General features: G+C 40.8%; 1 long non-coding RNA gene across 1 annotated transcript; it reads left to right on the top strand.

The window, feature by feature from the left end:
* Window positions 1-1,146: 1,146 nt before the first annotated feature.
* LOC112965380 lies at window positions 1,147-19,650 on the top strand. The gene is made up of 4 exons (XR_003253275.1): window positions 1,147-1,282; window positions 10,296-10,458; window positions 11,940-12,562; window positions 12,647-19,650. It is a non-coding gene; the product is annotated as an uncharacterized LOC112965380 (long non-coding RNA).
* The last annotated feature ends 4,233 nt before the right edge of the window (window positions 19,651-23,883 follow it).

Here is a 23,883-nt window from a genome sequence, read left to right as displayed (position 1 = left end):
TTTATTTCTCTTCAATCTGACTTCGAACTTCTGCCTCAGCAGGAACCTAGGGTCGGACCCTGTTATGGTGGCTGGCGAGCCTAATTTTCCATAACAAATATAGAGGTAGGTCTTGCAAAAATGCCCAGTTTTGTTGAAGTGTCCTAGCTTCATCTTCCTCTCGAGCTGACAGAGGTCCTTTAGATAAGTTGTGGTTAGTGTTAGAGTTGATTATGGGTTTAAACTAAAGAAAGAATGAGTCAGGGAAATAAATACTTACGACATAATTTTGTGATTCATATATTGAGTTACTGTTTTGGTTTTTTGGGGGATTGTAAGTTTGGGGCCTCAGAATAGTCTTGAGGGGAGTGTGAAATCTGTTGAGAAAGACAGCTTTTGAAGCTTTTTGTCTGCACTGGTGATCAAGTAGGACCAAGTTTACCTGGTAAGCCAGTGAGGTTTGCCTTCCTAAATGTGTGTAAAGGATTAGGGCTATGGTTTAGATGAGTTTGGTATGTTGGCAGTTGGTGAGAGCAGGTAACATTTGGTTTTGGAGGAAACAGCAACTTTTTGCTTTGGGGCTGTAAAGGCAGAGGACATTGGACTGGAATAAGTAAGGGCTGGGGCTGACAGGGAGCTGATTTAGAAGTCAGGGCAGGCTGATGGTTTKTTTGTTGTATAAGATTTGTGCTTGAGTTCATTGAACAAGAATAAGGCCTCAGTTAGAAGAAGCCTGAAAGGATGAGGTGGAGGACCTTCTTGCCACTTTTGTCCTACAGCTGGTACCTGAGCAATGAACCTCTTCACAATAATTATGGAGTGATGAGCAATTAAAGCGCCAATTATCTACACCAGAGCCAAATATGTTACATCAGTACTATTAAATAAAAAGGGCCAGGGATCTTTCTCTGGCTCCAGGGTCAGGTGGCAGGACAGAATTTTGTTTGGGCCCACTGGCCTAGTGTTTGCTTCCGRATCTGGGTGGTTGTATCCAAAATACCTTTTGGGAACATTTCTTGGCCAAAGCTATTCCTTTAATGTACCCGGGCATGATGTAGGCCACTGCTAGGCCAGCAGGTGTGCTAACAATTAACAGCAGTGCAGGCCTGTGCCCTGATCCTCTTTAATTTCCTATTATTGACGTAGCCACAGGACTGAGTGCCAGAAGCCAGATGACAGCATCTTCCTATGTTCCAAATTAAAGATCCTGGAAATCGTGGTTGGGTGTTGCTTAACCCTGGAGTCTTCTGGCATCCTGAGAAAAAGCTTCCTGCCCAGCTTATACTTTTCCTGGATGACTAAGGTAGCATTTGTGTATGTGTGTCCAGAGCTGCCCAGTGTTAGTTAACCAGGCTGAGCAAATTGGTATTTTGATCATGTGAACCATAAATTAGATGTCCTTCTGCTTAAAGTCCCTGAGGGCTTGATCTGGGAGGTATGGTTTCAGTATCCTCTGAGAACATCGACAGGCTTGGGCTCAGCACACAAACAAGTGTGTCTAAGCCTTTCTTCTAAAAGATTAGGAGAAGGTAAAGGGAGAAGGAATCCGGTGTTTAAATCATTTGCCATCAAAATGAGGAACAGAAAATGTTGAGACTAATAGCTCAGGCAGACGCATGCTCATGGATTTAGCCCGTTCTACTGCTGGAGGTTGCAGCTCCATACCAGTGGCATCTGTCATTTCCCAGTTTATAAACCAGCATATTAGAGCATGCCCATCTTCATAGGTGAGAGGCTGTCAGTGGCCATAAGTGTGATGGATGAAGAGTGGATAGAGGGACGGGCTCAGTAATCTTTGCCAGAGAAGCAAGACCTTCAGCAGGGCCAAGAACATGTGAAACAACCTTGGCTTCAGCTACAGCTGCCCTTGTTTTCCAGTCTACAGTCTTGTATTTTGTCTGGGTCCTAGCTGGACTATTTCATGTTGCCATTCAATATTTTCTCAATTTGCAACATTGCATTAGCTTTTCTCAAAACTCAATTCATATTCTTGAGAATCATATTTTATATTGCCTTCCAAAATAAATGTGGAACACACCAAATGCCACAACATTTTGAAACTTATCTTGAAATGAACATAGTTTTTTCCCAACTGATTTTATTATTTTGCTTACTGATGGCTCCAAAATGGTGAAAAGATTTTCTTTTTCCCCAGGTAATTTATTAAGAAAGCCAAAGTAATTATTTTTATAGCTCTTTAAAACAGGCTTATCATTGACAAAGGGCAACAGAGTTCAGTCCTCGCAGGGAAACTTTGAACAATTTGATTGCCAAATGTCTATTAATCAGTAAAGGAAGTTTTTTTCAGACTCTGTGTGAGAGAACCCAAAGGGAAATGTTTCAATACAATTTGAATTTTAGCCTTTAAATTGCATAACTGAGTATAATGTAATTATTGGTTTTTGTTTTTTTTCTAAAGAAAAAAATACCTAAGGAAGAAAATACCCATGATTTCAGTGGCCTCAGGGTGGTAGTAAAACATAGGGAATATGAAAGGCAGATTAATCGCAGTACAGTAGATTTAAAGCTAACCCCAGATCTGAGACCTGTCAATTGGATAAAATGTTTTTGCTTTTACATAATCCCTTCAGTTAGTGTATTTAATTTATTTTGTAGACAAACTCCAAAAGTTTAAGTCCTTGAGCTGCATGTGCTCTGGACCTAAGCCACTTGTTTGTTATGGAAAGAGCATATATCTCCATCTGAAGATATTCAGAACTTGACTAGACATGACCCTGTTAGTTAGATCAGCAATCTGATCTAACTTGAAAGTTGAGTCTAACTTCAAGGTTGGCCCTGCTTTGTGCAGGGACTGGACTAGAGGAGATCAAGAGGATCTTTCCAACCTAGATTTTTCTGAGTATATATGTATATATATGTGTATGCAAACCAGTACTGAATGTAGGTTACCCTTCAGCTCCAGTCTGTGCCTATCATTCTCCCTGAAAATGTCAGCATGAAATTTGTGATGAGGCACTCCAGTGAGTGAAGAAAATAATAGTTATCTTGTGATTCCAAAGCACATAAGTACAGAAAATTAACTCTAGAACAACCTACCAGAGTGAGTAAGAGGCTACTTATTTATGGGTCCCTGCAAGTTAAATTTCTTTTCCCCAAGGTATTCATTAGGTGGAGGAACTAACTGAGAAATAAGCCTGTAGCCTTGTGAACTGTCGCCACAAAAAGCCTGGATGCTTGGCATCCCTGGCTCCAGGACAGACTAATCCAGAAGCCCTGCCTGTCTGCATGGCAAAGAGTGACCTACAGTCAGACCTGCAGCAGCCCAATGGATGAGGAGGCCTCAAACAGGGCAGAGGGAGGTTGCTGGTGGCTCCAGCCACCTGTCGGCCAGCTCCCTCATCAGCCTGCCCTCAGAACCTGCTTGCAGCTTCTCTAGCTCTTCTTTTTCTCCTTCCATTCTTGTTCTCCTTCATCTTGCCCTTTTCTCTGCCAGTTGCTATTATCTATGAATGACACTTAAATTCCATACAAGTGCTTTTTAAATGTCCATAATATGTGTCCTGAAATGTAAGTCTGAATGACAAGAAAATACTGTTAGGAGAAAAAGCCTCCTAGRATGCATGATGTATCACTGTGGCTTTGTTTTTCAGTTGTTCAATATACCATCACAGAGCTACTTCAGTTTTTGGAACAGAATAAAAAACTTTGAAAGTTAAGTGGATTTTGACAGCCGTTCGAAACTAAAATTATAGCAGGTATTTTTTCAGTCCTGTCTCTGAGTATTTGATGATTCTTAGATTCAGGCATTCATCTATGAAGTCTGAAAATTTTGTAGCCTGATGCTCAGCTGCATTCAGAAAAAATTGTGTAGGAAGATGAAAATCTCTTTGCAACAGGTTGAAGGAAGAATATAACAGAGAAAGAAATTATAAAGATGGCTGATAAAAGCTTAGGATGGTGCTGGTATAAGTCAACATAAGCCTGTGCCATCCTGTAGATTTACTCTATCTTTCAGCATCTGCTCATAGGACAGCAGAACAGTGAGATAGCTATCGCCATCAATTAATGTTGCTGCAGTACAGAGGAAAAATACAGAAAGCATGGAACAACGTACCGGTAAAGAGAGGAGCTGTCTTTCAAGAAATCACTCAGATCTGGCCTGCTAACTACAATTCCTTCGTTATTTATTTCATTCATAGCATGACTTTCAGGGTTAAAAATGTCCTGATATTTAGATGCAGTATTTTTTATGGTAAAGAGGATAAAAAAAGGAAATAAGAGAAGTAAGAATTGAATTGTGGCAATCATGATTCATTAAAACTAAGCTTTGATGAAAAGCAACACACTTACTTAATGCCAACTACATACAGAATATTGATTTCTCTAGTGCTTCCCCACAGAAGGTCACTGTAAAAACAGCATGAAATGGTGTTTCTGGAGACAAGTTCAATTTATTATGCTCACATGAAACATTTTGACTAGAAACTGACAGCCTGTCAGGCAGAATAATAAAGGGCAGCTCTATAAAATGACACTGGCTCATGAAACCCTTTCTTTTTATTATTCTTCCATTAGCTTTTTTTCCAAGTGACTTCAAAGATAAAATGTAATAGAAAATCCCTAAGAGCCGGCACTGAAAATCAAGTTTGCTCCTTCGTKACCAGTTCTCTTTTATGTATATCTTTCTCTTAGCAAGGGAGCCAGGTTGGGAGCTCACCCTTGGCGCTGCAGGAGACGGGGCAGTGTCCCCGTGGGGGCCTTGCCCACCAGCGAGCYGGGACGAGGGCAGGGATTTACCGCAGGAACCGCAGCCAGGGCCTGCGCTTTTGGTCACCTCCTTCAGACAGACAGCGGGGACAGCAGCACGTAAGGGGACACTGAGAGCCTGAGGCAGAGTGCAATAAATCTGTGTTTGCAGCATCCCGGCCCTCTGCTTGCCACGCTTTTCATTTAGGAGCATTAGTTTCCAAATTGGCTTTTTGGTCACAGGGACACAGCCTTTAAAATCAGGCAGGGCAGTGTGTCTTCAATAGCTCATTTGATAGTCGACGGCCAAGCCTGAGCCCAAGTGTAGGTGGAGAGTAGCTAGGGAAACCCTATGAGCCGCTGGAGGTGGTTTTTACAAGTGTCTCAAAATGCTGCTGTTTCTTCCAAGTGTCCACGAGTGATGGCTGGGGGTGCACAAGGCTTTCCTACTTCTATTTCTCTGCTCCCCTAATTGAGATAACTTTCTGCCCTGGTTTTAGTTTAGAGACACTGATGCAGGATGGTGGGTGTGCCAAGGTTAGCCCAATTTGGAGTTTTCTCTCTCCAAGGAACCTTTGTGCCCCAGCACCCTCTTTCCTATTATCTGGGGTAGTCTGAGGAGACTGGAGACGATTCCTCTGAGTACTCTTCTGAGAAAGAAAATTCTCTTCCCTATGTTATGCTTGGTTGCTCTAACTTTTGCATCCAAATTTAAGTCTGTTACAYGCTTGGTAACCTACCAGTATAACTGAGGAAAGCACTGTAACAGATTTCCCTCTAGTGATGAAATATGTCAACTGCAAATTATTCTACATATCTAAAGTACTGGCACATTAAGAGTAGTTGTTTCTCCCTTCCTTTCAGACAGGCACTTTGAGAGGAAAGGAAGAAAAGAATCACAGAGAATTTTATGGGATCTAGAATACTATGAAGTCAAAGCATAAATAGGATGAATTTTTTATTTTATTTTTTAATTTAGATCTTTTTAAATGGTATTGTTGTGCATTTAATACACATTCACACTGGATTTATTCTCGTGGAGAAAAAATACTATGTCTGAGAGCAAGATGAGTATCATAATGTCTTTTCTAGTGAATAGGTATCTCTTTAATGAGTTCTTTTCTTAGTATTTAGACAATATCTCATCTTTTCCGGACCTGGAAATCTCTCACTATTCTAAGAGTTGTCATCCTATGCCAGACTTTTAAAACTGTAGCAGAAAAGCATGGTCCAGGGCTCAAAACTTAAACATTAGATTCAGTGYGGAATCATCTAATTTTGCTCAGCCAATGAAGAAATAATTTACTTAACCTAAACATAAAATACATTAACCCATCTTTTGCTCTTTTTATTATTTTCTAAAGAACTGTCACTTTTGGAATCAAAAGGGTGCATATGCTCTTGTGTGCATTATTGCCTGGTTAGAGAACAGATAGTTTTTGTAATCTTGGGAACAAGTATTCAGTATTTTAGGTGTAATTTTTCCCAGCCTTAAAGCAGGGGCCTAGGCTAGCTGACTTCTTGTGGTCTCTTCCTCCCTTGTGGCTGTGTGAGTGATGGTTAAAACCATGTCTGATGCCCAAGGAAGCGGTGCTCACGTTGCAGTCCTAAAATGATTCAGGTAAGGAGCAAATGAAAAATGAAATGTAAGGAAATGGGACATCTCTAGTCCTGGTGCACTTATTTTAATTAGATGAGTACAGAGAACTGAGAACAGGATGATTGAACGACGGATTAGGTACCAGAATTTTTAATGAGATAAGAAAGTTGCCAAGTTACTAAATTTTAAAACACTGAACAGGCAGCCTGGTTTTAATAAATGGTTTATATCTTGATTAAAAACACTTTCTCTTATATTACTCTTAGTTCTGTGGGAAGGACCCAATGGAAAGCGGTAAAGGGGGATTAGCAGCAAACAGAATCACGAATGGCACTAACAAGTTGCAGGGCTACTCACCGCTGGCTAAACTCTGCGCTGTGTCTGTGTTGGTCTGAGGGAGGGAGAGAGGGGCGAGATGGGGCTAAAGTGACAGCGAGCTTTCAGACAGCCCACTGGGGTATCACTACTGTGATTTCAGATGGTTGCATTGCCATATTGTGCAGTTCTGGTAAAGGGGCTCCATGTTTTTTGGCTACTCGTTTTCTCATACTTTTTTGAAAAGTGCTGGTGCCATCAGCCCCGGACGGGGCACCAACACAGTGCCACCAAGGTGCTCAACTTGGCCATCGGGGCCATGCACCATTGGCCTGGGAAAGCTCCCCGCTGCCCATGGCCTCCTGACGGTGGGAGCAGGTTTGACACGTGGGGCACAGGCAGAGCAACAGGTCTGGTTCATCATCCTGGTTTAGGCTGCAGTGATCCTCAKGAGCTTTTGAGACCCAGCTGGACAAAGCCCTGGGCAGCCGGRTCTGAGTGCAGAGCAGGAGGTTGGACCAGTGACCTCCTGAGGTTCCTCCCAGCCTGAGTGGTCCTGGAAGCCTATGACCACATGCTGGGCTGCTCAGCAAGTACCTCCAGAAAACCCAGATCACAGGGATTGTGCACCTTATTTTCCCTTTTCCCATTTCTTGACCCTCTTTTTTGCTGCCCTTTTACATCCCTCTCTCTCCCCCCCCCCCACTTACATGAGCACGTAACACTCACAGCAAAAACATCTCCCACAGATGGAAAGGTCCAGAATCTGAAATATAATGAACATCAATAAGACCTAAAAATCATTAAATATTTAAACTAGCCTCTGTGAGAATTTTAATTGTATTTAAAGAGCAATTCTTCTCTAAAACATGACAACAAAAACAGTGTATTCTGTGTCAATAAATTTGCATCCAGGCTGTATGCAACTCAGTTCTGCATATTTTAGTCCATCTTTTAGAGCTGCTAGCATCACAATAATGATCTAAAAAGGTCCCTTTGTAATTAGATCTTTTTCATTCTCTCTGATGAAATCACATCTTCAAATGTTAACTTTGGACATATTACCACAGAAAATTTTAGGGCTCCTCATATTTTTTCAGCAGCACATTAAATGTGTGCCTTGTCAGCTTTACTTGGAATAACTAGGGATTTTTGTGTAAAAATCCCTAATGTAGGCAAGATCTGTAAGCTAAGAGGTAAGAACAAAGTAATTTTTTTTCCTGTGAATCCATTAGGGACCAGGATTGGTGTTATATTGCAATTAGGAAGTCAATTCAAAACTCCCAAGTCACTTTATGGTTTGGAGTGCAGTTGAAATAGCTTAACCAAGGTGAGGATACTGTTGATGCTGCTGGATCTGTCTGCTCAAAACCAACTTGCAGCTTCAGGTATATAAAACCTTCATTAACACCTGTACCAGAGGTGATATTTGAGTAGACAAGGTTTTGATTGTTTCTTTTTTTTTTTTTGCTGAATTGTGTCTAAAATACCCATTTTGTGTTTATGCACTGCAGTATGACTCTGGTTTCCTTAAGGCAGGAACTGTTCTCTTACACTCACTTTGACTTAAGGCACACAATAGCATTCTCTAGATCAGTAAACTCRGGCGAACTTCTAAATGCTTTATGATGCTATGTTTTAGCTGCAAGATGCCGAAGGAGCTTTGCTTGGCATGCCAATAACTCCGATGCTAGAGAGGGACAAGAGCAGACCATGAAAGCTTTAGATAAATACAGGAAGAAGAAATCTATTGCTAAATGCATTCCAGTGGATATTTAGTTGTGTCAGAGAACTATAGAACATATAAAACTGATTATAAAAATAAGCAGCTCTTAGAAGTGAGTGGCTTTGGATTTTATACTTTAGTTGAATAAGTCGTGAATCATTATTTGGGGACATTTCAGCCCTGTTTTATTTTACTGCCCTTCTACAAAACATAAGCAGTAAAATAAAATCAGGCTGAAATGTCCCCAAATAATTAATCATGACTTATTCAACTAAAGCGTAAAATCCAAAATACTCCTCATCTGAGCTCGTTCATGATAAGAGAGCTGAGAAATATGATAGACTCCATTTGCCAAGTAGCTATCACTGTTGCCCTTGTAGCAGAAGAAAATGGCTATAAACTTTCTGCTACTAACATAGAGAAGAATAATATGTTTCTGCGTCCAGAACTATCCCATCCATCAAATATAAAAAAAGGCCAGCAATTTTTTTTCTCTGGGATATATTCTCTTCCATTATTCTCAGGTAGCTAACTGCTATCCTGGGCCTTGGTGGGAGGTAGGAGCGGACTAGGGCAAGTGATCTTCTTTGCAGCATGGCTGCGAATATAGCAGCAGTTCAGTCTCACAAGTGGCCCATCTGTAAGCTGCTGGTCAATACAAGTTAATGGTGAATTTGAGAGAACGTTTTCACTGACTCAGAGGGAAAAAAAAGTCTGTGCTTGCAGCTGAAAAATATTTAAGGTAACAGCAATACAAATCCATGGATTTTGCAGCCAGAATCAGTTATCCTAACTGTTGGGGTTTATTTTTCATAAATGAAAAACATTTTTGTAAGCATTTTTTCCTAGTTCAGAAGTTGATGTCTTCCATGAAACTAAAGCAAACAAAGTGAGCTGGTTCACATTTGCACAACCCAGATTTGACATCTATTGTACACTGTGTGTTGGAGAAGCTGCTGAACAGGGCAACCGTTGTACAGTTCCCTTCGGGTTTCTGGGCAGACCTCTCTTTTGCCTTTGAAAGTATTTATTTTACAACATGCTTGGAGTCTTTGCTATGGCAGTTAATGATCTACTGATGACTTTTTAAATTAGTAGCTTTTTTTTTTGGCAGGGCAAGTTCAGCATAAAGTCATGTGAAGTTTCTATGTTATGAATGTTTATTCATTCCTAGAATGTTATCTTTTGAAAAAAAAACATGTATTATTTGATGTGTTTGTTTTGTGCAAACTGCTGGTGAAGACATACATCCTTTAAGGTCATATGTGAATCGGTATTTTGCTAGAACTGTTATTTTCTATTAGGCAGTGATTTGGCAGCTATTAATCCAGTCATGCTGGAATACGTCCTTTCTGTGACATTTGAAATCTGAAAACTCAGGTCCTGGGTGCTGTTGTTCTATAGGCTCATCAATGTGTATTTTTTTTTAATTAAACAAATCGAGAAATGTGTCAACCCAGCAAAGGAGGAAATTCCAGTTCTGTAGATCCTTGGAGGCATAAAATCATGGCTGGTAGGCACGAAGAGATCGGCAAGGGACTGACCGCGCTGCGTCCTGGTGCAGTGCAGGGCGCCGGGGAAGCTGGCCAGACGCATGCACCATGCACCAACAGTGCCTGTGGCTCTTCATGCCGCAGCTAGCTGAGCTATGGAGCCCTTCTGCACTGTGTTGTGGGAGCTGGAAGGTGACTTTCAAAGGGAGATTGAACAAGCTCCTCAAGAGAAATCCATGAAGAATCAGCAAATACTTAGAAACCACGTCTAGGCCAGGCAGTCCTTGAGCTGAAAAGGGTTGAAAGCTAAGAGAGTATCTGAGGGAAATGTGATATATGCTCTCCTTGTTCTTAAGCTCTCCTAATAAACATCAGCTCTTGACCACTGCTGGAGATGGGATATTGGGCTAAGCAAGTCTTTGGTTTGAATCAGCACAACTTATTCTTATATTTTCCACTTTCCTTTATTCTGAAGGGGAAAAAATCCCTTGTTGTAACAAGTGGACAAAGCAAACAAAGCCCTGAGTGACCTGGTCTGCCCACAGAGATGACACCACCRTGAGCAGGAGGTTGCACTAGAGACCTCCTGAGCTCCCTCCCTACCTGAGCCTTCCTATGAGCAGAAGAAGGATGAAAAGGTATTATCTCTCAATGTTTAATATGTTTCCATGTGTACATTCTTGACGGCTATTGTGTGATGCAACCCATTTTAATCAGTATGTTTGCAGCAATGCCAATGTTGTTTCTTTAAATTCTTTCTTCCCCTATTCAGGATTAGTGCCTGCATGGTGACTTGCCAGGATGAATTCCCGGCAAGTCTGCAGTTAAATATAGCGCACTGGAAGGATCCATCCAGTTACAAACAGTCCAGCAAAGTCAGTAGGGGTTTTACCATTGACTCTCTGACTCTAATGTATTACCCGAAGACTTGAAAAGAATCAAAACAGAAATGTTCCCAAAGACCTTACTTCAAATCTCAAAAAATGTTAGGTGTATTCAGCTCATTCCTTCGCCTGCTGTTGCCTCTTCACCCCTATGTTAATCTGACTTATAACTCAAGATTTGTGCTAAATCTGATTCCTGTTCACACGTAAAATCTTAACTTCAGTTACTTGGCATTAGCCAGGGTTAATATGGCTTCTTAGGGACCACCTGATTTGGGTATGAGTAGTACAGCTTGTTAACATACAGCATGAAGCATAACCAAGTCAGCTGGTCGTTGGGAAAAGCTGGTAAATGTGTCAGCCTTGTCTGGAGGCTGTTTTCCCATTTTTATATGAGTAACCTATATATATAAATTTATATGAGTAACCGTAGCTATGTAAAAAGTGATCCATGATGTAGAAGCACTACAAAGTCTTATTCCTGCTTTTTGTAAAGGTCAGCTGAACTATAATGAGTTAGGTTATGAAGAGGCAAAATATTGCTGGTTCAGAAAAAAAAACAGAGAAAACATATTTCCAGCTACCTTTCGTATATTTTTCACTTGGGATAAAATGCCTAACATTGCAATACTGCCGGGTAGTGTGAAGCATTAGAGAACCAGAAAAGAGTTTCAAAGCAAAATGGCATAATTCACAGAGCCAATACTTTATGTGGGGGTGAATCCAAAGAAAATGGAGCATCAGCAGGTTTGAGGCAGCAGGCATCACAGTACAGAGTCAGCTGATATGAACCCTCCTGCTGTCAGTGAACTTCAAGCATTCTTCTGCATGTTTTGAATTCTAAAGAAATCACCAAAGGGAAGGGAATTTTCCATTTCTAGGGAAGAAATGAGCTTAGAAATTTTCTGTTCTTCTGTATGAAAGTAGTATATATTCACTACTATAAAAATTGCCACTTGATTTTTGTCTCTGTGTGCAGCCTCAGAGATACCTATGTTCTATGGCTAACACATATGATTAAATACTCTCATTTAACCGAAAGAAATGAAGATTACACAATTGAATTATACTTTCATATATAAAATAATCCTTGTCTTTGCTAGCAAAGAGTTCTTATATCAAAATGAAAATCTTAAAGTATCTAATATACTTTTCCTACCTTATTGTCTTGTCTTCTTCAATTTCATTATACTTGGGTAATAAAAATGAACTTTTTTTTCCTCTTTTGTTTATAGACCTTCTTTCCAGTTTCATTTTAATTCTTGTGGATTTAGAACAGTGCTACTCTTTTTCTGAAGAGCTGTGCGTAAGTCTTCTGTTTCTGGAGTGATTTATCCAAGATTCTCAGCTTACAGGTTTGTAGGCTCTGTGACTGTGATGAAAATTGGAGTATATTAAATTTTGATTCAAAACCTAAGGAGATAAATAAGGAGGAAAAAAAAGGATAAGAAATGTTTTTCAAAAGGCTTGATTCATGATTTTTGAAAAGGTGGTGTTAGCATCAGTTTGACTGTGACAAATATAACATAATAACATGTAATTCATGTTAGGGTTGATATTGCTCCATTTTTTAAAAGGGTATTATTTTTTCGAAGTCTTAAATGCTGGGCCTACAAAAACTGGAAATGCTCTTTGAAATATAATATTTATTCCTTGGAGAGATTCTTCTTTTTGAGAGTTTTCAGTGAAACAACTGAAGACGAGGAAAGTTCTTACAAGGATCTTGAGGAATCTGAAGAGACATCAAGGCCCCCAAGTAATCATAAAGATTTTTGGAATATTTGAGATTGGACCTAGGAATTCTCCTGATGCTTTCAAAGCCTGAGGAGAGCAGATAATGAGAGATGCTGTTACACAGGTGAATAATTACGTAAGTTAAAATGGAATTTAATTCGTTACAATAGAAAAAATGTAGTGATAAAGCACTGGCTTAAAATTACAGGTGGTAACAGTACATCTGCCCACGCTGCCTATCAGAGGAGGAGTTCTGCCCAGGAAATGAAATTCCCCCACCCTAACCCCTACGGCTGTGCAGAATTATAGAACCTCCAGAGTACTGCGAGAATCTTCTCTTTTTTGGCTAGTCAGGTGCAAATCTTCCCAGAGGCCCAGTCATCCTGACTCTGCCTCTATGGCCCTGAATCCTAATCCTGAAAGCAGGCACGTTAGTGCTGTCTTACTGATACTTAGCAGTGGCCAAGTCTCCATTTTAAATGTGGTGGAGAAGGAAGGCATCCCTACCCCCCCCACCACCACCTTTTTTTTTTTTTTTAAACTGTGCTCAGTATTCAGAGTGTTTTCTCAGGGCAGAGGACATGATGATTCAGTGTCTTTCTAAACCCCTACCTCCTGTCTTCCAAGAGCTCTGGCAGAAGGATGTTGGGAGAAGAGACAAGATATGGGACAGTAGTGCTTTTTGGTTTGAAGCTCTTTTGCTTTGCATATGGAAAAGAGAAGAGAGAAGGAGCACAAACACCCATCGCTGGAAGGAGCATGGAGGGAGAAGTGTCACTGGAGATCCCAACAGGAGATACCTACATGGTGGAATGCTCCAAGCACAATCCTATTCCAACCTTATTTTAAAAGAAAGTGGGTCCTACAGTATTTTGTGTGGAGCTCATTTTCATGGGTACTTCTGGAAAATGCCTTATGAGACAGGAAGGGAGTACTAGCTTCTGGATTCCTTTTGGACTTATACAGCAAATGGTTGGCAGAGCCAAAATGCTTACCTCTGCTGTGACTGACCTGCTTCAGGGGACACCCAGAAATGGAGCTCTAAGCAGCTGGGCAACTTTGCCAAAAACTGAAGCACCAAAGGACTAAGATCTTAATTTTGGCTTTAAGCAGGCAAATCTTATCTTTCCTGTATGAAGTGTGTTCCAGTTCCTTAGAGAAGTGCAAGTCTTTTTTAATCTTCATAAAGTGCCACATTATATCAGTATTATAAACAATATTTTTTTTTGATAGTTGAAGTAAAGGAAAAGGCAATTCAAAGAGAACTTCTGACCAACTATAAGCATACAATGATTTGTACGTCAAATGCAGTAAATCCTTTTCCCAAGTGTATGACATCGGAGTGCATCATACCGCTTTGGTACTAACTGTATTTCCTATTTCTTCTACTTTCTTTATGTTGCTTTCATGATGAAAAGCTGGAAGATGCTAATTAACCCGAAACAACTATCTTTTCAAATAGATTACTGAATTACTGGTGTTCCAGAGTAAGTAAGAGAAAAGTTTATGAGTGTTAAGTTTTCTGTCTCTTCACTGAGCCCTGGAGTGCTAGAGATAATAACCATAAAATAATAATGTAATGATTAATAATTATAATAACTATTAAAAATACTATTTACAGAAACCTGAAAATAAGTTGCCATATACCATAGAAGATCAGGTAGTAGCAGAGAGAGAGCCAGTTGTATCACTGAAATCATTAATGAACATATATGTGAATACATCAGGTGCTGAATATTGCCATTGATTGCCCAGCTGGCTTGTTCCAGTTCTGCATGGAAGTGCTAGCAGGGCAAGTGAGCGCAGAATATAGAGAAGAGATGGAAAACCAATTCTTCAGGGTGTGTGGTAGAATACTTTGAATTTACGCTGAAAAAAGCTCCCTGTTTTCTCCACTGGTAGGTAAAGAAATCAGTAAGATCACCTATCAGTATGCTACTGCTCATGAGGGATAAATGCTGATTATGCTTGGGCTTGTTTTCAGTAAAGCAATTCCCTGTATTTTTTGTTCATCATTCAATTATAGACTGGCATCAGAAGGACGAAAAAGATGTAGAAGCTGATAGAATATATCAAGTGTGGAATAAAAGGTCTCATTCCTTACTCTTAAATAACTTCTCTCAAGTACCTGTATTTGTATATCTCACTGCGCCTGGCTCTTCTCTGATGGATGTTATTTTCTGATGCTTGTTTTCTAGATAATCAGCACAGTTATTTCCCTACTACCTGTTCTAAATCATTAAAGACACTTCTATTCTCAATTTTTCTTCAGGGATTTAAAAGAGGCATCTGCCTCCAAACTTTTCAAACCTCCCAATGTACTTTTGAAAATTATTTGGATTTCAGGCTAACAGGATCACAGGTTACTTCTAACTTCACCATAAGTTAAATATAGATAGATGCAAAACAACCTAGATAAATTTTCAGTAGGATTCACAGCTGACTGACAAAAATGTAATTTGCTTACACCTTTAAAAAAACCTTGCTGAAATCTGGCATGCATGCCAACATGGAAAATTGCTCATTTTGTGTAAGCAATTACTAAAGTTTGGCTTGAAATTAGCAGACTTCTTGACCAAATCCTTAATTTCAAACAAGTTCTTAAGTATTTTGCTGAATGAGGAGCCATAAATAACTCCTACTGCAATTTTTTGAATCTGTGTCCTAACAGTGCTAAATCTGCAGAATGCATTTTAGCAGGGCTTTCCATCACAGAGCTCTGTGTAAGCACTGGTTAATCTAGTTACCACTTTGGGAACTCTGAAATGGAAAAAGAGACTTGTTAAAGGCATCAGAGTGGATTTAACAAGTCTGAGCTGGGTTTAAAACTAAGGAGTTTCAGTTGTTAGGCCACGGAAACAAATCCTCTCCTGACCCCACTATATGAAGGGAAACCAGGATGGTCCCTGTTGTTCCTCACTGCTCTCTGCTGGCAGATCGCTTGCCAGCGCGCCCACAGGAGTSCAATTTGTGTGAATTAAACTGTTTATGCACTTATGTGACCTAAGCCAACTTAGTCAAATTTCCAAATTTTTCAACTGCTAGCAGTGCACGAAGGAAGTTCACAAACATTTGATAAGAGCTGTTGCTCAGCAYCTGGGGGAGAATATCCTCTTCCATTGCTATGGACCTCTGCTCCAGCCACTGTTTATCACCTTGCCCTTTAAAACTTTTTATGCACAATATTGGACCTAATTAATTTATGGTGGCTTAATGAGCCACCTATCCCAGCTGGGAGGTAGAATGCTTTCATTACAACCAGAACTGCTAGTCTCCTGCCAGGGAGGACTGCTGTAGGTACTGGAGATAGTGAGGAAAAATGGCTGGCATTCTTGATATATGGAAGGATGAAAAGAATAAATGCATCCTGGAATAAACTTGTAGGAATTTTTTTTTTGATTATTGATATTCTTCACTATAGCACAGTCTTGCAGCTCTGCTTTAATTCATGTGTCATCTTTTTGGTGCCAAAGTCCAAGTAGCTGCGCTGAACCCCAATCTTTGGCTGTCTGCAGCAGTAATGCTGGGTCTGGAGATTGGGTTTTGCAGCAGTGCAGCCCCAGGTAACTCCACAGTGGACACAGAGGCTCCCTGCTCTGCTTGCCTCACCTTCTGGGGTATGGAGGATGTAACAAGCTACCAGCATATGGAAAAGTTTAAGTCAAGAAGTTAGATTTTACCTTTTAAAAACATTATGAAAAGGTTTCCCAAGAAAGCCATTCCCTGTTATTTGGCGTAGTTCTGGGAGAAAAAAGGTGGGGTGCCCAGAGAAAGCCTGTTTGTGAGGCTTTCTGGGATTTCCTTTCATGGACCAGCCCATTAGCATCAGCAGTACAAAGCACACCAGGATTATTGCCGTTATTTGCTTTATACCTTGGCCAAATTGGCCTGGATTTTCACAGGGATGAAAGGCTGTGTTTCTGCTACAGAAGCTGTCCGCGGGCAAGTTTGAAATCCCTGCCTCAAGCAGGAGGTTGTGCAAGCTGTCAGCAGAGGCTCTTGATCTGGTGCAACAGGGAGTGTGGGAGGGGTAAATCAGCTGAAAGTAGTTTCTCATTATGCAAAGTCTAATTCCCAGTTGTTAAACAACTGTAAATAGGATTTTTCTAGCTTTAATAGCTGGCACTATCAATATAACAATAATTGCTAATACTGCGTACCTTCTCTCTGTATGTCCTTCATCCTGTTCAAATTTCTCAGTACCATCAAACCTGAAGTGTAGCAGCTGAAGGAAAAGGAGAACATCCTTAAGGGCACAGTTTTTGCACAAGTATGGTGTTTGGGGAGATAATTGTGAAGTTTGGTCACCTGAAAGACAGAAAACCTCTTGGCAAGCAAATGTCTTAATCGGACTAGCGCATTAGAGGTAGAAATCTCTTACAGCCCACAGTTCTTTTACTCACTGGTCGTTCATGAGGGAGGATGGAGTACAGCGAAGAAGCGCGTTAAGTGCAGGTGTCTGAGCCCGGAGGCCCGGTGTGCGGGACCTGCCACGGGCCTTGGCAGTGCTGCTTGGCCAGCCCTGGCCTCGGCCCTGGCCCCATGGGCCACCTCCGCTGGCGGCTTCCCAGGAGAAAACCTCCAGCTGGGGGAGGTGAGAGAAGTGCGGTGGCCCGGGGAAGGAAGCAGCTGTGGAGGGCTGGCCCCGTCCCGCACTGGCTCTGCCGTCGGTGCAAGCACCCCGCGGCACCGCTGGCACATCCGTAGCGCTGCTGTTTTACTGACCGAACTTGGAGCCTGTGAGCTGGGGCATTCATGTCATGACTGGAAAATGCCACATTGCTTGAGCTTCCCCCGTGGCTTTCAAGATTCAGCTGCCTATCGCATGCTGCACAGCTGATATTGAGGAGGCATTTAGAGTTAGGGGGCTGYGCCGATCTGGAATGCACAGAGAGCCGAGGGAAGCACCGACATCTAAAAGTAGTTTGCCTTTTAAGTAGGAGTTAATCTGCTTACTGTTTTTCATACGGACATGCCCAGTATAATTTGTGCAAGTGTAAATGCCACAGACAGTTGAAAGAACCCTCTGATATTACACATTTTCTATGCAAACTCAAGATGCAATTAAAGTCAAATTCAGATTTTAACAGAAGCTTCGAAAACACCTGCGAGGTGCTCACACAGACCTGTTTATGCTGTTGTCTCTGTTGAGTAGCAGTGCCTGTGGAAGTATTTATGTGCTCCATTAACTGGGACAAGAAAATAGGATGTATCCGTTTAGTGTTGCAGGCTACCAGGCCATTCTTCAAACAGTAATGCATTTCGTGCTTGCCGTCTCAGGGCCACACTGGAAAGGTAATCCAAACGAGCTGAAGATGTGAATTGAAAAGGTGTGAATTAAATTGCATTACACCGTACTACGTGGACACCGTTAGTCAGAATTGCAGTGTCCTTAATTTGATCTGCTTTGGTTCTCTTTGGAAATTAGGTAGAGTAAATCAAATGAAGGCCACTTTAATTCTGAATGAGGATATCCACACAAAAGCATAATAAAATTAAACTAATTGCTTCAAAGACTCATTTACATGTATTTTCTTGAGGGTGCCTCCAGAAAGGGTACGTTGATTCACCTGTGGGGCTAGRGGAGGATTTTAAAGGCAGTCACCTACAGCTCCCCTCTGCTCGTTTATCTGAGGTTACTGCTCAGAACAGGCAGAAGTAAATGTGGGCTTGTTCTCTAGCTCACTGTCATAACTAAAACCACTATTGGTTGTGGTTGGGGGTCTGACTTTGGGAAATTAAGGTATGCCATAGAAGGGTGGAGCCTGGGCAGGGAAAATGTGATGGTTGCTTTATATTCAATATCAATCTTTTTTTCTTCCCCAAAGGAGACAACAGTCAGGGGTTGCTTTATATTCAGGGTCAACTTGCACTAATTGTGCAAGTAATTGTATAGGCAAAGAAACTGAGATGCAGATTGTCAAAGAGGTTTCCCCAATATTAAAAGTGTTTTCAGGGTAGAGAATAATTTACACAATCAGAGAGGGAACACCTCCTCCGAGTCTCTGATATTGTGCGGAAATGAAGCACCAAGGTGGCTGAAAATACACAGACCTCTTGGTTTGGTATCAACATGTGAGACTTCTGTAAAACAGGTTGTGTCGTAGGGGGCCATATGCAGCTTCTGGGTCACAAGATAAGGAGCTCAGTCTAGAAGTAGATTTTGCAGAGGGTGGCTGTAAGGTAATTTTGTGATTAAGCTTATTCTTGGTTAGCTGATCCTGGACATGCCCCATGTATTCGAGGGCATGCTGGGGAATGTGCAGAAGGGGAAAAACTGAAGAAGGCATTTTAAAAAAAAACTAGACACTTGGCTTGAATTTTGTTCAAGGCATGGGCTTATCTTTGACTCTAATGCAGGTCAGTTATCCCTACATCTATCACTCTTGCTGTTCTAGTATCATTTCCTTAGATTATGGAAGATGGTATTTATACTATAGATCATGAGGCTGCCAATGAACTGCAGTTATTGATCCTGTTTGTTTTCCAAGGAATCATTGAATCTCTTTCTGTAACTCTAGTCTACGATGATGTATAGAAAATAGGTTGAAATTTCCTAAACAGAATGTTGAACAAATATGCTATGTTCAGATCAGGCATGCACAATCTGCTTTTTAATATTTAAATATGGCATATTCAGCATAAACTTCAGCTACAGTTTGCATTAGAAACTCCTGACTTGGAAACATAAGCCACAGGCTSTGAAACCATGACAACATGGATCTACAGCTGTCAATAGACCTTTCCTTGATCGTCATAGCTAAGTACCAAAGGGAGCAGTAGTCTGTGAGGTAGTTTCAGTATTTTATAGAGAGGCCTAAAAACTGCTGAGAACGGAGAACTTCATTTCATTATTAAATTTTTCTAGTAATTAAAATAGACTGGAACATAACCACCCTTCATATTTTGCTTTTTCTTTGCCTTTGCAAAGGCTTCACACCAAAAGATCTGCAGTTGCAAAGCTGTTATTCTGTGGTTTCTGGGAAGGTGGTGCTACACTACAAATTATGGCAAAAGCCAGGGCGTATGAATTCTCTAGGGATAAAGAAGAACTTATATGTGCTGTTTCTGGATATTTGGGGAGATTGTAGAGGGCATGATGTAGTGAGGCAAAAAGAAAGATGAATGGCCTTAGGGTAATATTATTTACCTTCTCCTACTAAAATTCCCAGTTCAGTGTTAGAAAAATCAACCCCTTCTGCAACATCTGTTACTTTTGTCATGTGAGAAGAATCAGTCTCAGAGCTGCCCTCAGCTTTGTGGCTTTGTTCCATGACTGGTGAGATTCTATTATGAAAACTCTTAGAAAGCTTAATTAGTAATTAATGTGTGCCAGAGATTAAATCACGTAAAACTTCCAAGCACTGACCAAAAGTTCATTGATGTCATAAGCCTTCCCACTAATTTCCATGAATTTTTAAGCAAATATTAAGTGAGAGCTAAGTATGATGTGGCTGGACCTGCTATTAACAGTGAGCAGATACTCATCAGTTACTGCTGTGTTCTTTGCTTGTGAACTACGGATGGACAGATTATTGTTGTAYTGTTCCCACATATTTGTTCACTCTCACAAATAATTTGCCCACCATCAACACGTCTGAGTTGGTGGACTGTTCCCCAAGCACTGACTGTGAGGTGCTAGTTATTTTGGATGCACAGACTGTAGGGAGAGGTGGCAGCTCCTAACAGGAATGATCTGTGTAATCTTTCTAGGGCCAAAACAGCTGTAGGCTAAGGGCTATGGGATGCACATCCAAGACAGGAACTTGGAAAATTTCTGTTTGCAAATGCTTCACCATATCTACTAGGAGTCAGCTGAGGGATCAAAATCTCCACCATTCCACCTATTGATCATTTTGGTAACGTAGTCCGCATGTGTTCATCTGGATCTCAGGTTCAGACCTGTTCTTGCTTGTTGCCTGTCACCTAGGACGGTTGTGCTCGTAGGCAGTCGCGCTCACAGCTCTGTGTCTTGGCGGTGCGCTTGGAGATGAGGAGATGTGCTCCAGCCCCTCCTGCTCCTCCTCTCCCGGCCCGCTGGGACAGAGAAAGAAAACTTCCTGACGTGTTATGCTATAAAGGGGCAAAAAGAAAAACCCTGCAGTACTGCGTGATGGTTAGACTTCAAATGACCTTTCAGATCATACTTTTGTAAATTACAGCATTATCATTAGAATAATTAACAGTAGGTGGCAGTTTAATGACTTTTAACTGCTGTTATTCATGCAGCTGATTATATCCTGGGGTGATGTGTGTGCTCCCACTCATGAGTGCATGCAATGAGATGGCTCCTGTTTGCATCAGAAGAAAGCTGCATCTAGCCCGATGAAATGTATTTTATTCTTTACAGGAATAGAGAAATCCATACTAATCTAGAGTGATGGGTTTATTTATTATGCACAAAGCTGTTTATTTCATTTTGTTTTTTTAATCTGAACCTAAAAGCAAGCTTCCTCCTCTTGTCAGATTCTTTTTCCAAACCCAAGGAGCTTTTCACTAAACCTGGAAATAAACTGCAGGGCATGTGGGATGTCCAGGGAAAACCAGCCTTAGGCTACTGAACACCTTGGCTATAGAAAAAAAAATGTGGCACCCTATCTTCATTATGGACTCAAAGACTGGCTAACTTCTGCAGGATGCTGCTCAGGGAAACTTTTGGGAACTCATCAGTAGCTTCTTGGAAACAATTATTTCTGTAGAACACAGTGCTGCGGACTTCCTACAATACCAGGATTTGTTTATGAATAAGAATGTGGATCAGAAATTCATTACCAGAGCTAATATTACCAGTTTCCTATGAAACTTCCTGGATGATCATGAATATCTTCAGATATGACCAGAGAAGAAGGCTGATAACATGATTTTTTTCTTTCTTTCTAAGTCATGACATATTATGCAATCATTCCATTACTTATCACTTAACAGCCAGAAAGGATGAGACTTTCTTCTGGAACAAAAGATCTTGAGTATCTGACTTAAAGTGCTTAAAAAAGGTGCTCAAGCGTTTCTGAAAACTGGTCCCTCTGGGTTTCTCAGAAGGGGTGCGTAAGCTCACTATTTTGTTTTGTAGACTTCTACCTGTGTATTCAAGCTCTGTGAAGCTTGAATTCATTAACTGAGCCTTACAACTCTCATTTGAGGCAGGTGATTATTGTAGCAAGGAGAAAGATAAAATACTCATTCCAGAAACACAGAATGGGTGAATGACAGGATTTAGTATAGAATCAGTGTTTCCTGCGTCCCAGCCCTCTGCTTAATAACTGTCTTATGTGATGCAGAAAGTATCTGTATCATTATTGACAAGTCCTTATTTCTACCAGGTAAAATATTTCAATGTGAAAGTGTGCTTCTCATGTAGTTCCAAAAATATTCATGCTATGTCTTGTCTTTAAAATCCCACTGAGATTTGCACAGTCACACAGTGTATGGCTGCAGCAAGCGAGGCCTGAGGAACACGAGTGGTACACAGAGATCTGAAACGGAGCCTGCCGCTGGCCTCCAGCAACCTAACTTGTACCCACAGAGGAGAGATGAAGGAGCCTTGAATTAGAGGCTAGATCTTGTCTAGCAACTCTGGGTTTTTTTGCTAGAGAATCTGAGAATTTCCAGCACGGTCTAGTCCGAAGTCAGCCGATGATTGCTTTTGAAAAAGTTACCCACTGTCAAGTCTTTGGTTTGATCATAGGACAGTCAGATCAGAGCATCTCACAGGCTTTTTTAATACTGCTGGTCTTTGGGAAGTGCTGTGATGAGAAGGTGCCACTTTCCATCTCGCCTTACTGTGCAAAGCTAAATTTGGCAGTACTGTTTGAGTTGTGGGTGTTCTGTCTGGGGTTCTTCTGTCTTCTGCAGTAGGATTCTGGAATGGGAACCAGAAACCTTTACTCACTAAGCTTTTGCAAATTGTAATCAATTAAAAATTTTATCTCTGTGCTGGTCACAAATTCAACACTGTGGAGGAAAAAAAGAGAGGAAAAAAAAGAAAAAGGATAGATTTGCGTTTGTGTTTCAACAAGAGCAATGATTTGCAGGACTAATAATGCCTTTTTAAAGGGAAGGATAGTTTTAATTACAAGCTAGTTCAAATGTGCTAAGAATCAGTGGAAAGAATCTTTTTGTATAACTCAGGTTACTGTATTCCACTGTACTTATAAACATGAACATATTTCTTGGCATTGTACACATAATTCATTCTTACTCAAACTCTTACTGTGTGATCCAACCCTTATCTTTAGGACATAATATAAGGAAATTCCTCAGTTTTATAGGTTTTAGGCCAGAAGAGATCCTAAGCATAGCCTTTCATGTGACCAAGCCAGAAAACTTCACCAGAGCTCTAAGATCAAGGGTTCTTGATTGCATAAAATATGATTTTTAGAAAGCCATTTAATGTCTGCCCTTTTAAAGGCGGATACTGCCACAATCAGTATGATACCAGTAGCTGCAGAAGCAAAGCCATTTATAACTAATAACAATGACCTGAACACGGATCTGTATGTGGTGGTTACTCCTGAACTCTATCACAAAGTACAGCAATGAAATCGTATCAGATTATGTATATAGCAAAACTAATGCTCTCCCAGAGAAGGATTATAGCTTGGCCTGACCATGTTCATAGAAATGTGTTAAACATAAAAACATGGACTTCACTGTGGAATACATATTAATTTTCTTGACATTATGAGGTTTCTATCATTAGAATATTAGGGGTTTTTTTTTTTGGTCTTGTGTGTGTATATGTCATTATTGTGCTACCAGTGGTTGATAATTATTTTGGAGATGACATGTAGCAACATTTCATTTAGGAAACAGTGTCAGTTCTCTGTGAAAAGGAAGTCATTATATCATATCTCTCATTTCAGTGGTAGAGCATGATGGCTATCCTGTGGGTAACCTGGGCTGACTGTGACATCTGCAGTTTGTTTATAATTAATACTTTCAGCATGAAAAATGCATGTTTTTACATGAACACAAAATCTAAATCCAAATGCTTTCATGTTGGCATTCCATCCCAAAGGCTGACAGCCCCCAGCAAATGAAGCAATACTTTTCTGGTCTTTATCATTGCAATGCAGGATGGYGTGAGGGATTATCGAGGAGAGACTGCCATCATGATTCACTCAGCCCAGGAGAAAAGATTAAAGTTGACTGGCTTTAACCTTAACAAAAGTTACACAAAAGTTGTAATGCTTATCTGAATTCTTCTTTTAAACTCCCCTTGAAGTGTTTGCCATTGGGGGATGTCTGGATCTTTTTGAGATGTTAGTGGTTGGAGCTCTGGTTGGGGCGTGGGAAAACACTTCAGAAATTACAGAATCACAGAAGCACAGAATCGCTGAGGTTGGAAGGGACCTCTGGAGATCATCTAGTCCAACCCCCCTGCTCAAGCAGGGTCACCTAGAACACATTGCACAGGATCGCGTCCAGGCAGGTTTTGAATATCTC

The sequence above is a fragment of the Apteryx rowi genome, unplaced genomic scaffold, assembly GCF_003343035.1.
Source record: "Apteryx rowi isolate R43461 unplaced genomic scaffold, aptRow1 scaffold_213, whole genome shotgun sequence".
Classification (NCBI taxonomy): domain Eukaryota; kingdom Metazoa; phylum Chordata; class Aves; order Apterygiformes; family Apterygidae; genus Apteryx; species Apteryx rowi.
This window is presented reverse-complemented; position numbering and strand designations above follow the sequence as displayed.